We start from the raw sequence: 17043 nt of genomic DNA on the forward strand, positions 1-17043 counted from the left end.
AAATGTCAAGGTGCTTCAAATTGGTGATAGACAATACTTTTAACTCAGTTGTTAAAATAAGCCGTCTTTGTATATCGTAAGTTAAAATTAAATAATTAAATTCCTAATGTGCGGTTACCCTATCACTCGATGTTACTATCTCAGTTATAATTTTCTTTGACAAGTGACAAAACACTTTTTAACAACATATACGTCTTTGTTCATATATATATATATATATATATATATATATATATATATATATATATATAGTACCTGGGCGACCGAGCTTTGCTCGGTTATAACTATTTATTGTACTATGGTGGTGTATAGGTGATAATCTTAACAACATTTTTTTACTAAATTAAAATATTCTAGATAGATTGTATACCCCCAAAAACCCCCATATACCAAATTTCAGCGAAATCGTTAGAGCCGTTTCCGAGATCACAGAAATTTATATATATAAAAATATATACACAAGAATTGCTCGTTTAAAGGTATAAGATATATGTGTGTGTCAGATAACCAACCAAAGATCATCATATTCCTAGCAATGTATTGGCTTAATATCGTGACTAAAACTAGCCTGGAGTTTACTCGGCTACCTGATCCCAAACAATAAAGAGGATTCTTTGATTTTAGACGCAGTGACATTTTTGTGTGATTTTTTTGTTGTGATACCATTATATGGCTCAGTAGAGGGGATTATCGAGCAATTCTTGTAAATCAAAACACCCATCCACCCATACAACCAGTTACCAAAACGCCCATTAACTCATACACCCATTCACCCATACATCACCTAAACACCTATTCACTCAACGACTTATGCACCCATTCACCCATACACACATTCACCGATACATCCGTTCGCCTAAACACCCATTAAGTCAAACGCTGTACAATTTTCATGCTTCGAGGGCAATGTCGTATTTTTCTCACTGTTAAGCATCAAAGCACGAATGTTCGAGCTGAAAAAATAATTGCCATTAACGAACGTTTTTTCACACCATGTAAGATTTTATTAAAATTTGTAAATGTTTCTCGTAATAAAAAAAATTAGGGAAGGTCTCGTAAGATTATTTTCATATATTAGCGCAGTATCCCACAAAACTCACCCATTGAAAAAGCAGCCTGTATGATGCTATTATGAGATACTGTATGATTTATAGCAAATATTTATTTGTTATTATGTGAGTGAAATGTTATTTATAACACAATCTTTAACTAAATGAGGTTTTTAAATTATTGGCTGAATGGAACTATCATTGCCATGTTGGCTGACGTAAACAGAAAAAATCTAAAATTAAAAAGTTAAACTTGCGCCCACTATTTCCACTCAAAGTTGAATCAAAATAATTCATCTTAATTTGCAACCGTGTATTTATGTATACAATTGGTTATTGTGATAATTTTTTGCAATGTTATGATCATTGCTAAAAGTAATATGCAATGCTGAGTTGACAATATCATTTAAGTAAAAGGGAAAATTGGCAACCGTACATAAGTGTATAATTCTCATATAAATAATATTTGTTTTATTGTGAATTTTTCACAAATGCAATTTCAATTTGAATTGAATTATCTTATCAATTGTAAATAATCACAGTCTATGGACACCACTAGTTTGCATTTAGGAATAGGATGTAATAAACGACAAGAAAGGAGCTATACGGATGCAGCGCGATAGAAAGAGACTTTCTTAAAAAACGTCATCGAGTTCCGAGCGCTGCCTCATTTAATGAGACGCTTAAATTAAAATTATTTTTATCCAAATGTCTAAAAATCGGCTTACCAGTGAAAAAAATGCCAGTTTATGTACACCAGAATCTTTAGTGTTCTTGCCATATAATTTGACACAACAGTAATGCATTTTTCATGGCAAAAACTTCTTCGAGCTACCGATGTTACTAGACCGAGTCCGGTCCGCTGACTGAAGTAAACAATTGTAGGCGTGTTACGAAATTCGAGTAAACCTACGAGTACCGTATGCGTGGCAGAGGGAGTAGCGCGACTATGCTACGTCTTTTAGGATAAGCGGTCTGTGGTACGTACTAATAATAATTTAACAAAACTTCATTAAAATGTCAAAGGGGCCTCTGCGTGTTGGTTTTCGTTCCGCGCAAATCTCCCAAATGTCTAGAACACCTTAAAATTATTTCAAACTTGTCACTTATGTATTATTAAGTTGAATAAACGCTCTACATGTTCCGATTCAATTTACACGGCCCGTCCTGTACCAGGCGTGTCGTTGCTCCGTGAAGATCCTCGAAAATTGGATCGAAACATGTCGAGTCTTTATTCGATATAATATACGCGAGTGACACGTTTCATCTGTTACGTGATTGCCAACTTTTTAATTCTGTCTACACTTCGAAGAGTTACCTATAGTATAAGTATGTTCATTTTGGCTACTTTACATCTATACTGATAGTTACATTTCGTCCACTTTATGTCAATTAACTTTACTTTTCCATATTTGCCAATGTTATTAAATTGACCCATTAACAGTCTCTGTTTGTCAATCTATAGACAGTCGTAGATAAAACTGAAATGACAAAATTAAATTTATTGACGTTTATTTATTTACCAATAAAACAAAAATACCTATTATATTTTTTCTGCTAAATAAAAGAACATATTATCTGTATGTTACATTTGTGTCTTAAAAAGTTAATAAACTTTAAAACTTATTGAATAATCGAACTCTAGACAGCCTTTCTAAGCATGTTTTTAAATCAATGTCGCCCAGCAAATAATGATCCGCAATTTTCGATATTCTTTCATCTGTAACCCTGTCTTTCAGTTGTCGCTTTCTGCCATAATTCTCTTTTGATTCTTTTTTTTAAGGACGCGGATTTCTGGATCTTTATATGCAATTGCTTTGTTTAATTGAAAATGCTTACCTGCTGCGGGATTTATCGTACGGTGTCGTACACCGTAGCATGAAATATTTATAATTAATCATAGATGGAGTTATCCATTGCTTTAAAAAATAATCCATGAAGTCATTCTACTTCAAGGAATCATCATCTCTGATTTCAAAGTTGATGGTCAGGAATCCCTAACTCATGCATGTTGTTGGTAAATATGCTAACGCCGCATACAGTCGCATGATGTTTTTGTGTTCCGGTGTGTCCCAAATTGTGAGTTCAATAGGGTTGTTTCCAATTTTTCGAAACGCTTGTATTACGTTCTATATTAACTAAAAGTTGCCCTAAAATTCAACTTTTGTACTAAAAACGGCTTTAAATATGTTAATTAAACAAAATATATTTTGACAGATGCTTTCGCGCCCAAAACGCTCTTTGAAAATTGTGTGACGTCACAGTTTACGGTTTGACACATAACTACATACACACGCAGAAGATACGAACTGTCAACTGACATTTGTCATTTGTTGTTTATCGCCTAACTGTCAACAGTGTCAATCCGAGAGTTGTGACGTCATCAGAATCTTCAATGACGTTTCGAGTTTGGTCACGTGACGTGTGCCAAAAGATATTTTAAATTTAATATTTACAAAAATATGGTCATTACAGGTCCCCTAAAAGTAGTTTAACATGTTCTTATAATCCAAAAGAATTTATTGGGATACAATTCTGCCCTGAGATTTGTAGATGTAAACAACCCTATTGCCTTTTGTCTCAAAGCGTCACAAAAATGAAATAAACTCCCATGGATATTGTTTTCCGGATAGCATTCTTTAATCGCGTTAACGGCAGCCATCTCAAAATCACTGTTGTAAACTTGTGGTCGAAAGTCGGGCAAATGTACTTCCAATAATTTAAACAGTGAATATAAGTTTTTTTTCTTTGTTTGGGAGGATGGCAAAGATTACTGGTACTATTTTAGTTTTGTCAGTAGAACTGCCGACGTCTCATGTCAAATGGGCCAGGTACACTTTTGAAATTACCATCTCCAAATTACACTTTGATTTCTTCCAATTTGCGTTTTGCTTCAGGACTTACAAAAACCAAAATTTTATCCTCAGTTCCGTGTTCGACCAATAAAAAGTTTTCAACCATTTTTTTAGAAACTTTTACAGATTCTAGCCCTCCAAACGTTAATTTTTTCAGCTGTAAATATTATTTTCTTGTCCTGTAAAGTGAGTTTTTAACTGTTTCAAATCTGGTAATATGTGATTGTATTCTTCCGTTCCCTATACTTTTTCAAAAAATCTTTGAAAATTTTTGGTATCGGGCCAAGATTTTCACATACTTACCGCCTTTCAAAGTCCACACATCATTTTCTCTCGACGAAAACCGTGATACCGTATCATCTTCACCCCAAGTCAAACTACTTTTACCTACACTTTCGATTTTGTCAACGCCATATAGAAGAGTTATGATTTTTCTTGGAAAATGTGTGACGGTATCCGGACAACCACAGTACATCATTTCCTTTACTATTTTTCAAAAATACCGCACTCATTTTGATATTCATAGCAACAATATTATGACAGGAAACAAAATGCAAGCCCCTGTCAGTCGCGTTAGAACTATTACTTTAAAAATGACACTTTTATTTTATTGAAATGACGCATAATGTGGAACAATAAATAAAGAAGGAAATCGCAGTAAAACTTTATAGTAAAGTAATTCATAACCTCACGTCAAAAACCTTTTTACATGCTAACATTGCTTAAATAATAGTTGACATAATCAATATTTAAAAAGAACATATCAATGTCAACAGTGACAATCTCAAAAGTAAAAGAAGTACATTACCTAATGTAAAAGTACAAATCTATTTTGAAGATGAGCGGTATAATTCTGAGCTCTCCAGTAAATGAAAATGAGACACCTCTGGCACTTAGAAAAACACCCGAGTGGACGAACTGTATATCTGGCGGTTGCCCTAATATAGAACTGCATGATGTCCCATATATGTTAAAGGCAAGACTCTTAGTCAAATATAATTTATATATATCCCCGATGACGAGAGCATATTCAGTCCACCTGAGTCCGGAATATCTATCAAATGCCTTATCGCTAGTCATTGTTATTAAGTATTTCATATTCATAATTATTGTTATTATACTCATGTTACAAAACTAAAGTCTGTCAAGCAAAGTCTGTCAGTAGCAATGTAAAGCAAACTGAAGTATGGCAACACTCACAGAGCAGTATTGCGCTAAGAAAAGCAGCAATGTACATCGAACCGAAACATATTTTTTTCCGCTGAGCGCGCTCTTCGTACGTCAACTAAAATTGCCGCTCGCGATTTATTGAAGCATTTGGAAATTGTTATTATTATGAGAGGGACAATTTAAACTGGAGTAAAAACGATGTCAATCAATATGATAAACGAGATCAAAAAATACCTATTTGCAAACGGACTATGCTGGAGAAAATAATGTTTGAATCAAGTCATTGCTTCCGCAGGTAGCTGGATTTTAATATATTATCAGATTTCTCGGTTGGAATTCAATATTAAAGATATATCACGATAAAATGCAGTACAAATGCTCCTTTATGCAACCTTCAAAAGCTAATTAGACATATTTAGGTAGGTACAATCGAAAAATATATCAATAGATTGAATTAAAATAAAGGTTTGTATGCTTAGTAAAAGGTGGACGCAAAAGGCGAGCGCTCTCATTCTTAACCTTTGGTATGCTTAGGAGCAGATCTGCTACATATATATTCAACTTAAACATGAAGATGTCATAGCTAAAGAAATGTAAAGGTTAAGGCATTTGCACTTGAGTACTTTTTACCAAACGAGCTGTTAGTAGGTACCTATACTACTGAATTTAACTAGAATAAAACAATCCATTGTTTTATATAGGTAAATATTAAAACCTAGGTAAGTAACCCCTGAGCCATCACTGGCAGCGGTAGCCCTGGTTGGGTATCACTGTAACTATTCTTGTCACAATTGCAGGGCTTATTAAATATCAAATATCTGGACTATTTACATCATTTTGATATGGTTTTATTCTGTTTTAGCAAACTTAGAAGACAAATAGGGAGCAAAGAGAACATGAGCACCACGGTAGAAAGCTGTTTTTAACATCAGTTCAGAAACTGAAGAAGCCCAAAGAAAATAATTATGCCACTTGTTAATTGTAAATTAGTGTATTTCTCTTGAACAATGTCACATTCACATACCAGTGTAATTTTGAAATGGTTTTACAATATATTTATATAAATATACAGATTAAAAATAAATAAAACACAACTGCAGATATTTTGGTGTTCATTTAATTTCAAGGCAATTAAGATACGGGTCACTTTAGCTTACTTACACTTAATTCAGGCCATTCATTGAAAAAATATCATTAAGTTACCAATGTTACTGGTCCACTCCAACCAAGCATCAGAATACTTTGTACCTAGTCACTTATTGCATCTTAAGCATAAAACAGATCTGTTTGAAAATTTGTAATTTCAAGTTTAAAGTTTCCATTCCAAGTTTCAAAATGTATTATTATAGTAGTAGTTACACATAAAACTTAGTCTAAAGCAATTTGCCTAATTTATAGTACAGAGATATTCCAATATCTCTGAGACCACTCTTACATGCTAGCTTGGTAAGGTTTTGCTCACACTACTGTTTTTATACAGGTTAAAAATGTTAGATATTTACATGTATTGGCTAGATCATATTTTATATGTAGATATTTAAAAAAGTCATTTAGATATCAGGAGAATGCTGTTAAGAAATTTTATTAACTTTCACATTAGTCTATTCAAGACTTGTCAGGAACTGACACAATTTCAGGTACTCAAAATATTAATAAAAGATACCTTGACAATGGAAACTTAACAACTTCCACTCATGTGAGTAATATGGAGTTATATTGTTTCTGGATAAAAGAAGGTATGATTTAAATGTTAAAATATTTTTCTAAAATTATGCACACTGAATAAATTATTTTAATTTATTGAACAAACAGGTAAAGCAACTTAAAACTTCTCTTAAATAGGTACATACCGACTTCAGAAAGTATAAACTAGGATTTTCCATAGGTATACATGTGCAATAGCTGAGTGCATGAAACAAATCAGCCTAAATAATATATTTTCGTGATGATTAACAAACGGACAACTTTTACAATAATAATCTAAACTATTGTCCCAATTTTTTTTGTTTTTTTAATTAACAAGTTTATTTTTCGTCTTGTTTGCGTTGTACACGTATGTACGTAAACCGCCGTAGGTAAGTTTTGTATGAAGAGAAACTTTTACGAACGCCTTATATTGGGCGAGTTTTAATCCTGCAACAAACATATGGAAGTATTAGGTAGATGTTGCGAAAAAAAGTAGGTATAATCAAGGTTCTTAAACGTCTTAAGATTGTTTAAAAAAGTTACCTTTGAAAATATTTGAGGACTTCGTCTGTTGATATTGGGAACAATCGAATCAGTTGCGGTTTCGAGGGCACAATTCGTGGTCTTATTGGATATATTTAGGCATACGTTTTATCTTTATCTCTGTATTAGATTTATATTTGGACTTCGCAAATTTGACCATATTTCCAACTTCCGTGTCCAGCTCAAGTGGCTCCCTATACGTCTTCGTCGTAATTCTCATATTCTCAATCTTCTTTATAGCGTTCTTTTCAACCCCTCTACTCCCCCATATCTTAAAGAGCGTTTTACATATCTCTCCTCCGTCAGGCCTTCACGGAAATATCTACTTGTTCCCCCTCCATCCTCTACAAAATATTATACTGACTCTTTCACTTTTCGAGCTGTTCGGCTGTGGAACAGCCTGCCCTTAGATATTAGGTGTGCGAAAACTCTTCAAAGCTTTAAAACCCTACTGAAAAATCATTACTTGTCTCTTTCTTAATGTGCCGCTGTGTTATATTATGTATGTATGTATATATATTTAGATATGTATCTAATATTTATTTATCTTAATATAGGTATGTATTGTTATATTTATATGTTTATTTAAATTGTAAATGTACTGTATGTACTGTCTGCTTGATGTATGTGTAATTTTCCTATTCCTCTAATTCATTCGTGCACTACCTGTTCTAAAAACTTACTGTTCTTTATATCCTGCTACCCTAAGGTTGTCTGGAAGAGATCGCTTACAGCGATAAGACCGCCTGTTGCTACCTTTCTTTACATTGTAAATCTGTTTTTTTTTTTTAATTTGTCTTCTTTGTGGTGCAATAAAGAATATTTACTTACTTACTTACTTTACTTTATTTAAGCCTTTTAACCCTGAAACAGAAAAAACTGCACATTATCTTAAAAATTCTCCGGGATCTTGAAGTAATTATCATAACCTCAAAATTTTCTAATAGTTAAGATCAACGAGCATGATTTTACTTACATTGTAGGCATCTTGACTTTGCTTATGGTCATGCACAATATTATTTAATATATTGATATTTATTTTAATGCTGGGAGCAGAAATTTCTCTTGAATTAGCACCGATTCGGAATGTAAACAAACAAGATGGACGATCCACATTCTACAGATAAAACACAGATTACACGCGATTTTGGAATTATTCGAACACAGTGTTGCTAGCCCGCGATTTTTCAAATTTGCCGCGTTTTTCTACTGACAAGATTTGCTTGACCAACTATATATTCAAATATAACCTGTACAATAATATTGCAATGTGAGAAAAAAAAATGGGCAATTTTATTATTCGGCAAAAATTATTAAATCGGAGAGTGTGCCGAGGAACTGCACAACCTTATTCCTCCGTCCCCATTTCACCATCGGACTACCAGACAATCGGCACTCCGGCATCGCTTTATGGTACGTATTCCACAAATACGCACGAAGCGTTTTGCTTCAACATTTCTTATGCGAACTGCCAAGGAGTGGAATGCCCTGCCCGAGTCTGTGTTTCCGCATGAGTACAATCTGGGTCTCTTCAAGGCTAGGGTAAATAGGTATCTCATAGGTAAGCGTGCTCCACCGTAGACCGCATCATAACTTACCATCAGGTGAGATCGTGGTCAAACGCCTGCCTATCGTTATATAAAAAAAAAACATATGAGAAAGGTTAAAAGTTGGCCAAATGGTAAAGATGGCGAAATGTAACTACCAGTATCAGTATATATATAACTACCAGAAAAGTAGCCAAAATGAACATAGTTATACTAACTCTTTGAAATGTAGGTAAAATTAAAAAGTTAATTTAACTATGTTCGAATCTCACTGGAGTTTTATAATCAAAATGTCCAGAACAAATTTTATTTTTCCGTGATGGGTAAAGACATTTGACAACAAACTCAAGAATTTAAAAATTATATAAAAAAAATCCTGTGAACCTCCTCATTCGAAATTTGGTGTAGGAAAAAAACTGTTATCTTTTTACGTACCTATAACCATAGAAAAAAGACAAGCATAGAAGCCGGGCAAAAATGCTTCGGAAACATATATACCCTTAGCTTTCTTACTTAGATAATATGTCAAAAAGAGATGTATATATGTTTGCTTTTCCTCATTTGTGTAGGGTGTCATAAGTTGAGTTAATTACTAGGGATGTACCTGTGTCGACTTTTATATCGATAAATTATGCACTTATGTTCTCTCTGTAAAAAAATACGAATTCGGCACATAGATAATAGTAACAAAATATACAAGGCAGTTTACATATGTTTGATCACTAGTCACACGTCGAATAATCTGATAACTTTTCTGTTTTCGCCCTTTTACGCATACGAGTAACACCTCCCCCCAGCTCGATACAAGCGCACTTGCAAAGAGAACGCTGAAGCGAAAGAAGACTAGTGTCTAGTAAGTAAATCAGTCCACTCGCTATACGGCTCGCCACTCGGACATGTGCACGTAACTAAATACAGATTTTGCATCGTAGATAAGCCACACATATTATTATAATCTTGTATTTAAAGTGGCTTTCTGGTTGAGAAAGTAGGCTATCACTTTTAGACTCTAGATGCACAATGCAAATAAAGACGACTTTCTTGCCTGACTGTACATGAAACTGTCAGCGTCATATATCTAATTGTTATAACATAAGTATGATTCCCTTATTGATCATTTGTTTCATTCCCTTCTCTCTAAATGAAATGAAAAAAAAAGAAAAGAGTCATGAAATGTATTGGTGTGGTTCCCATATATTCCACGACTCTTCTCTTTTCGCACGGTTCCTAATATGAGAATTTATGTAGCATTGATCTCATTTAAAGTCCACCACTCAAAATCCACTTATTTTATGTACCAAATGGGAAATAAAAGAAAACGTTTGTGTAATATGATTTTTTATTCCAATAATTTCGATTACATTTTTTGACAATCATATCATATTTTTCATTAGGCCTCCTATCCTAGTCGCGATACTATATACATACACATTTGACGTGGCTGCTGTTCCATATAAAAATGAACTGCCATACGGATCATCATTGGTCGCGCGAGATATAGTATTTTATATTATTTGACACTTAACAATTTTAAGGAGGTATCTATATTACTTCCTAACTTCGATAATATATTATGACTGGAAACTCTTGTGTTCTGCATCACAAACATCCCTGCACTATACTACTTACCTTTAAGTAAAATATGAATATATTATTTGTTAGGAAATTCACCCAACGTTTGTTACAGATGATGATGCTTTGATAGGTAATGCAATAACAAGTATGTGTTCAAATATTACCAAAGTGTGTGTATCTGTCAAATGTAATGTTGGTAAAACACCAGCTTCCAGCCGCCTCCACTTAATTTCTTCATTTACTAGAAAATAATCCGGTGTGAAGTGTTTTAAGCATATCTTGCTATGACTTTTTCTAGACCAATTTCGCCTATTTACACGCTGAATCCATTTATTTTGAATTCCTCGTCCTTTTGATGCCAGATACAGAATCAAGTGGGTATATAACTAAGAAAAGTTCACCAAAGATCATTCATGGTATTTATAGTATTATACTAAATAAAGCTATGATTATCGATAGGTCATTATTCTGAAGTCGATAAAAATACAACATCACTATGCGAAAAAACATAACCTTTCATAGTTCGCAGAAAATTTCGAAAAGACTTCAAAAAAATCTATCCAGAATTGAATACGGTGATAGTTAAATAAACTACTAATATTGATTTTTATGCTAAGGTTAGGTCCTATAATTTAATATCATCAAAATTGAATGAAACTCGGCTAGGAGGCCTAGGACTCCTGAAGACTGTCGGTGATTAGCTTTGGCTCTGATTTAATATTATTTATACTAATTAGTGGTAAGCGCTGTGGGCCACACATATTGTAAACAATATAATAGTAATTCGTTTTGTAAGTATTAAGAATAAGAAATTTTTATTGCCACATATTACAGGTTCACTGTAAAACAAAATAAAAAAAATACATATAAAGAAGAAGAAAAAGAATTATAATAATTTATACATATGAATAACGTAGAAATATTGAGCAAAGGGTTCCAGTCTCAGCGTGTGCTGGGCCGAGAATATGCCCGGCGCGCTGGTTTTCAGACCGGTCCCAGACTAGGACGGTCGGTCGGAGGATAGCATAATTACCAATTACAATTATATAAGTTAACATCCGTGCTCGTAGTTACGTACACTATTAGAAAAACATAATAATAACAAATTAAATTACAAAAGAAACACATCATAACGGCTTAGTTAATTATAGCGACAATAAAGATAGTAATAACAGTAAATATATTGCAACAATGGGTACTTTACTTAACATTTATAAAAAATACATGTCATTATTCAAAATATAATTAGCCATTAAGAATTAGTTGTAGTGGCTGTTTGTTTACCCAAATAAAGAGAAAAAAAACTCACCGATTAAAGGTTACCGGTCCTTGCGTATTTTATTTTCTTCCCGTATGGGATTTACAGCCGTCGATCACACAAGACATTTTTTTTTCTTTTTTTTATTAGGAAAAGGTAAGCATTTGACCACAATCTCACCTGATAGTAAGTGCCGATGCAGTCTAGGATGGAACATGCTTACCTAAAAGATGAAAGAATTACACAAGGAACTTCGAACCATTACAAAAAAACTCAGCACGTTCTTCAACAATCTTTCAAGAATATAAACAATATAATTAAAAATCTGCACGATGACCGTTGAAATTCTGCGAAATATTTCAACTAATATGATACGAATTTGTTACGTATTGACACCTACTCTGAAATAACAATTATATATTTAATTTGACTGGAATATATTACATCCAATTACATCCATTTGACAATTTCCTCAGTTCATTTTAGTGGCAAGCCTGAAAAAAACGAAAGTAATTGCAAATTGTTGTCTCTTTCACTCATAGACAAAAATTTACAGTGTGTTGTGAGTAAGATACCTTTTACCAAGCTCTTATTTTTGCCCGGCTTCTTTGTTTTTTTTTATGCCTATAACAAATAACAAGAATAATCTGGCTCTTTTGGAAAAACGGTCCTCTATATAAGACAGTCTTTTTAGTAGGTAAATTAGTCGTCATTGGCCATAGTTTTAGACTTTTGAATAATATATAGCTAAAAATCGAATATTGAGTAGAATTTATTCATGTTACGACTAACCGACGTTACGACATACATAAACTTGTGGAAGAGGTCATAGCAGCGGTAACGGCCCGTTAAAAACACCATATTCAGCACTAAATTGCGTTTAAAAGCAACTGGATACTAAATAATACCTTTACAACCATTAAAACAACGTAACAACTGTACCAACGAGCTGTACCTACTGTTGTGGGGGCTAGAGCCTTACAATTTATAGCGACACAGCTTGCTGGGTCGATTTGGACATTTTGTTACAGGTATTTTACTTGTTTTCTTTTACAGATGAAATATCTACTCATTAAAAATCTTAACAGCTCATGTAAGCTTTTATGCTAGGTACATCTACTAATTTGCATCGTATGAGATGGACTCGAAACGTGTTCTAGTTCTAGCGCAGGCGATAGTCATGCGCGCTTATTATTGAGCTACAGAGGGGAGAATTATTATTGTGCTCCTCGAACTTGTGTACGTGTAGTACACGTTTCTAGTCCATACAATTACGATGCACCTACAGACACAGGTTTGTTAACATAGGCCGTTAGTTTTTCATTTCTGAATATATTACAGGGAGGTTATGATATAGATGTAGATAAAGATACGTAATAATGCAGCCTGCGTTGCAGAGTAAACATAGTTATTAAACAGTACATTTACATTTACTTCACAGTGTTCCACCTTTGCTAAGCAAATGAAATTCACATATTATGTAAATGATTTTGTTGGCTCATATTTAAAAAAAAACATGTAGTAGAGTAGCGCAAGGATGTTTCATTTCTTTTCCTGGGAGAATCAATAATTAGAGAGCTGTACTTTTTTAAATAGTTTCTATAACTCACGGCAATATTATTATTTGTATCTCCGTTACCGTATTTTTATGATGTTTGTTTTTGAAATATTTTTTGTATGCATGTGCCTAGATTTAAGATTTTTCAAACACAATGTAATATTGTTATTGAATAAAAAATGATGATGAAAATGATGATACCAATTCTCGGGTTTTCATGCCCGGTCATAGTCTGATAGATACTTTTTGTTAAAAAATAATAATAACGTTTTGGGGTTAAAAGGATGCCGTGAAGTTCTAGGGGGCACAGGGTTAAACGTTTGTATGAAGTATTTTCTCATTAAGGGGAATCATATGTTAATAGTTCAAACTCAAGCTTTAGGGGCAATGTATGATAGGATATCTTGCTACACCTTTTATTTATTTGACTTGACACTAAACTTCAAATTTAGGTTTAGGTTTGAGGTTTGACGAAACGAAGTAATTTATGAGCTTAACTTAACCTCCTTACGGCATAAAAAAAGAGTTTTATTACCTACTTACTGGTATTTATTTGTCATCATTACAATGACAAATTCTAAATTACATGTGAAATTGGCGATTTATAAGGCAATAATCAAAACGACTTTTTTTATGAAACTATATATATAATCAATCAAAGTATACACCATCGCAATTTATGCACTTTTGCCATCTCAAAGGTAGTTCATTGATTCCTTTGCTGAAAAAACTGCCAGAGCGTGAATCAATAAAATCTTTGAAGGCCATTTGGACGGCCTCATCTGAGTTTAATTTTTTTCCTTGAATGAAATTGTCTAAATTCCGAAAAAAGTGGTAATCAGTTGGAGCAAGGTTTGGGGAGTACGGTGGGTGTCGAAGACATTCCAGTCTTAGCTCCCTTAATTTAGCGGCCGTCAGGCGTGCCGTGTGTGGTCGAGCGTTGTCCTGGAGCAACAGTGGGTTAGATCGATTAACCAGTCTGGGTTGTTTAATGGCTAGCTTTTCCATCATCGTTTGCAATTGTTGACAATACACATCAGCCGTAACTGTGTGCCCAGATTTTAGGAAGCTGAAATGGATGACACCGGCACTAGTCCACCAAACACTCATCAGTACTTTTTTCTGAGTCAACTTTCGTTTGGGACAGGATTTTGCTGGTTCTCCTGGGTTCAACAATTGCGAAGAGCATTTCTCGTTATTGTACAGGATTCATTTTTCATCACAAGTAACGATACGTTTCAAAATCCCTTCATTATTGTGCCGGTTGACAAGTGAAACGCAACACTCGACGGGTGTTTTTCTGTACCCGTTTTTCAAGCTTTTTTACCTTTCCAATTTGTTTCAAGTGAATTAAAATCGTTTTATCTTTCACACCGAAGGCTGCCGCTAACTCTGACGTAGTTTGCCATGGATCCGCTTCCACGTTCACTTTCAATTCTTCGTTGTCAACTTGGGTCTCCGGCCGTCCACGGGGCTTGTTCTGTAGGTCAAAATCTCCAGAACAAAAACGCTGGAACCAAAATCGTACCGTATTTTCTTTTAGAGTACCTGCCCTATACACATCGTTAATCCTGCGAGCCGTTTCTGCAGCACTGGTGCCACGGTGGAACTCGTATTCATAAATAACGCGATATTTTAAGTTCTCCATATTGAGAACAGAACGATGTAAAACAAAAACAAATGACGCGATAACAAATAAATTTCAAAATTCAAACACACAAGTAAGCCAGCTTAAATTTGAAATAAATTTGAACTTGGACCTAGAATTCCTAGCCAAACTCCAGATATTTTGAAACAAAGTGGCCAGTTTGCCGAACGCCAATTTCATATGTAAGGATCTAATATTTACAAATGAGTAGGCGCATAGAATTGCACTAGGTTATGCAATATGGAAACGAATACAGGAATTAACTAATTTAATAACTAGTTGAAATGTGACAATCAGTGCGTTGTGCGATGTTCACGATAAGAAAATGAGGTTTGAACCGTAATTAAAATATTGACAGGGATAATTGACTTATGAAAAACTGTGATACTGCAATGGCGGATGGTTTAAAAGGGTGCGTGTATAACACAGTTGTCGCGAATATAGCGAACCGGCTAATAGTTGCCGTTGCGTCATTGGATAGATGGCACTATGCTAGTGCCATTGACTGATAAACTTGGACGTGGCAGCAGTCACTTACAAGTTTATCAGTGCTTCTGGTTGTTATGATACATACCTGACAGGTACCTTACAAGCTTAAGAGAACGAAGGATCTTACATAAGCAGCAGCAACTGTAGATATTATTTCACAAATAGGACAATTAGTTCAGGTAAAAGGTAGTGGCAGTAACCGGCTTTGGAAAGTCAGTAGGATATCATCTTTAGTTAAAGGCACCGATGGGGAGTTCAGAGTTGCAATAGTAGAAATTTATCCTAACGAAACACTGACAAGGTCCATTGCTTATTTGTACCCACTGGAAATCACAAATCCTGATATTGATTCGCATAATAACTCTAAAGATCATGATGCACAGTCCAGCCAGGTTGCTCCTAACGAACCAAATCGCGGCGGGGAATCTACTCAGCTCAGCTCACACCAGTCCAATGAGCCTGCTCTCAAACAACTCAACACAAAGACATGCGATTACTCAGACCAGTCTCAAGAATAGGATGCCTTGGCACCTAATTCTACAACACCACCAGATAATGTACACAGTCTCAGGACATCCAGACTCTCAGCACAAAGGGCAAGAGAAAAGGTTCGGAAGTGGACAGCTCAACTATAGTGCTCATCAGTATAGTGTTGTTATCATTCATATTTCTTGATTTACCTACATATTTGCCGATTTTGGTTAAACTGATCTAATTTAAATTACACTGTAGTTTCCTTGTGGAGCAGGAGTGTCATGAATATCGCGAACTGGCTAATAGTTGCCAGCGTTGTTGTATAGATAGCTAGCACTCACGTCTTATGCCCAGCAGTGGGACACCATATAAGACAGTATTATACTAGTAGCTCTGTGAGCTGTAGACCTGTCGAGCATAGTTTAAAACTGAATAAATATATGGCTCCGCTGCTTAGAAGATATTAGAAAAACTAAATTGACCAATAAAGACATAATTATCGAACCTACCCACAAAATTTCACGGAAATCGGTTTAGAAATGCAACCTGTATAGTAGAACAGATGGACATACGAAACAATGTAACACTAACATGCCAATTCGAACGTACATTGATGTCACTAACATCTAAATGATGTCATTCAGTTATGCAGTTCTCTCGTACTCCATACATAAATTGGCGCAAGCGAGAAACATGATTACGATTTCGGTTTTTCGTCCGCACATCAAAGGCAGTGGACCAGCGATGGCTGTCCGCATCTACACATGGCCCATCCCACAGTGCGTGCTCGAACGTGGTCGAGTGTCGACGTTCGTGCTGTGTATTATTTTGATTAAAAATGACGAGTATGTGGCCGCATCACGAAAGAATAAAGTTTTTAGAGTTATATCGGGGAGAAAGCGTAACATGGAACCCCAAACATAAAGACCAAAACTATAGAAATAAGGTAGCAGGATATTTAAAAAAAAAAGTTTTTATACCAAATAGTGCACGAATTAATTAGAGGATTAAGAAAATTACTTATACATTACGCAGACATCTCTATATACAGTACATTCATAATTTAAATATATAAATATACCAATAATAACAGAAATAAATATTAGATACCTACATATCTAAATATATGTACAGTCAACCAATTTGAATACCTTGTCGCTTTAACTACTAGATACTTGACACGCATCACTC

At 34.5% G+C, this 17043-nt stretch overlaps 1 long non-coding RNA gene across 1 annotated transcript; it reads left to right on the plus strand.

Moving 5' to 3' along the window:
• Positions 1–5048: 5048 nt before the first annotated feature.
• LOC133518893 (uncharacterized) lies at positions 5049–6178 on the plus strand. Its single transcript, XR_009799548.1, has 2 exons — positions 5049–5369; positions 5937–6178. It is a non-coding gene; the product is annotated as an uncharacterized LOC133518893 (long non-coding RNA).
• The last annotated feature ends 10865 nt before the right edge of the window (positions 6179–17043 follow it).

The sequence above is a fragment of the Cydia pomonella genome, chromosome 1, assembly GCF_033807575.1.
Source record: "Cydia pomonella isolate Wapato2018A chromosome 1, ilCydPomo1, whole genome shotgun sequence".
Taxonomy (NCBI): Eukaryota; Metazoa; Arthropoda; class Insecta; order Lepidoptera; family Tortricidae; genus Cydia; species Cydia pomonella.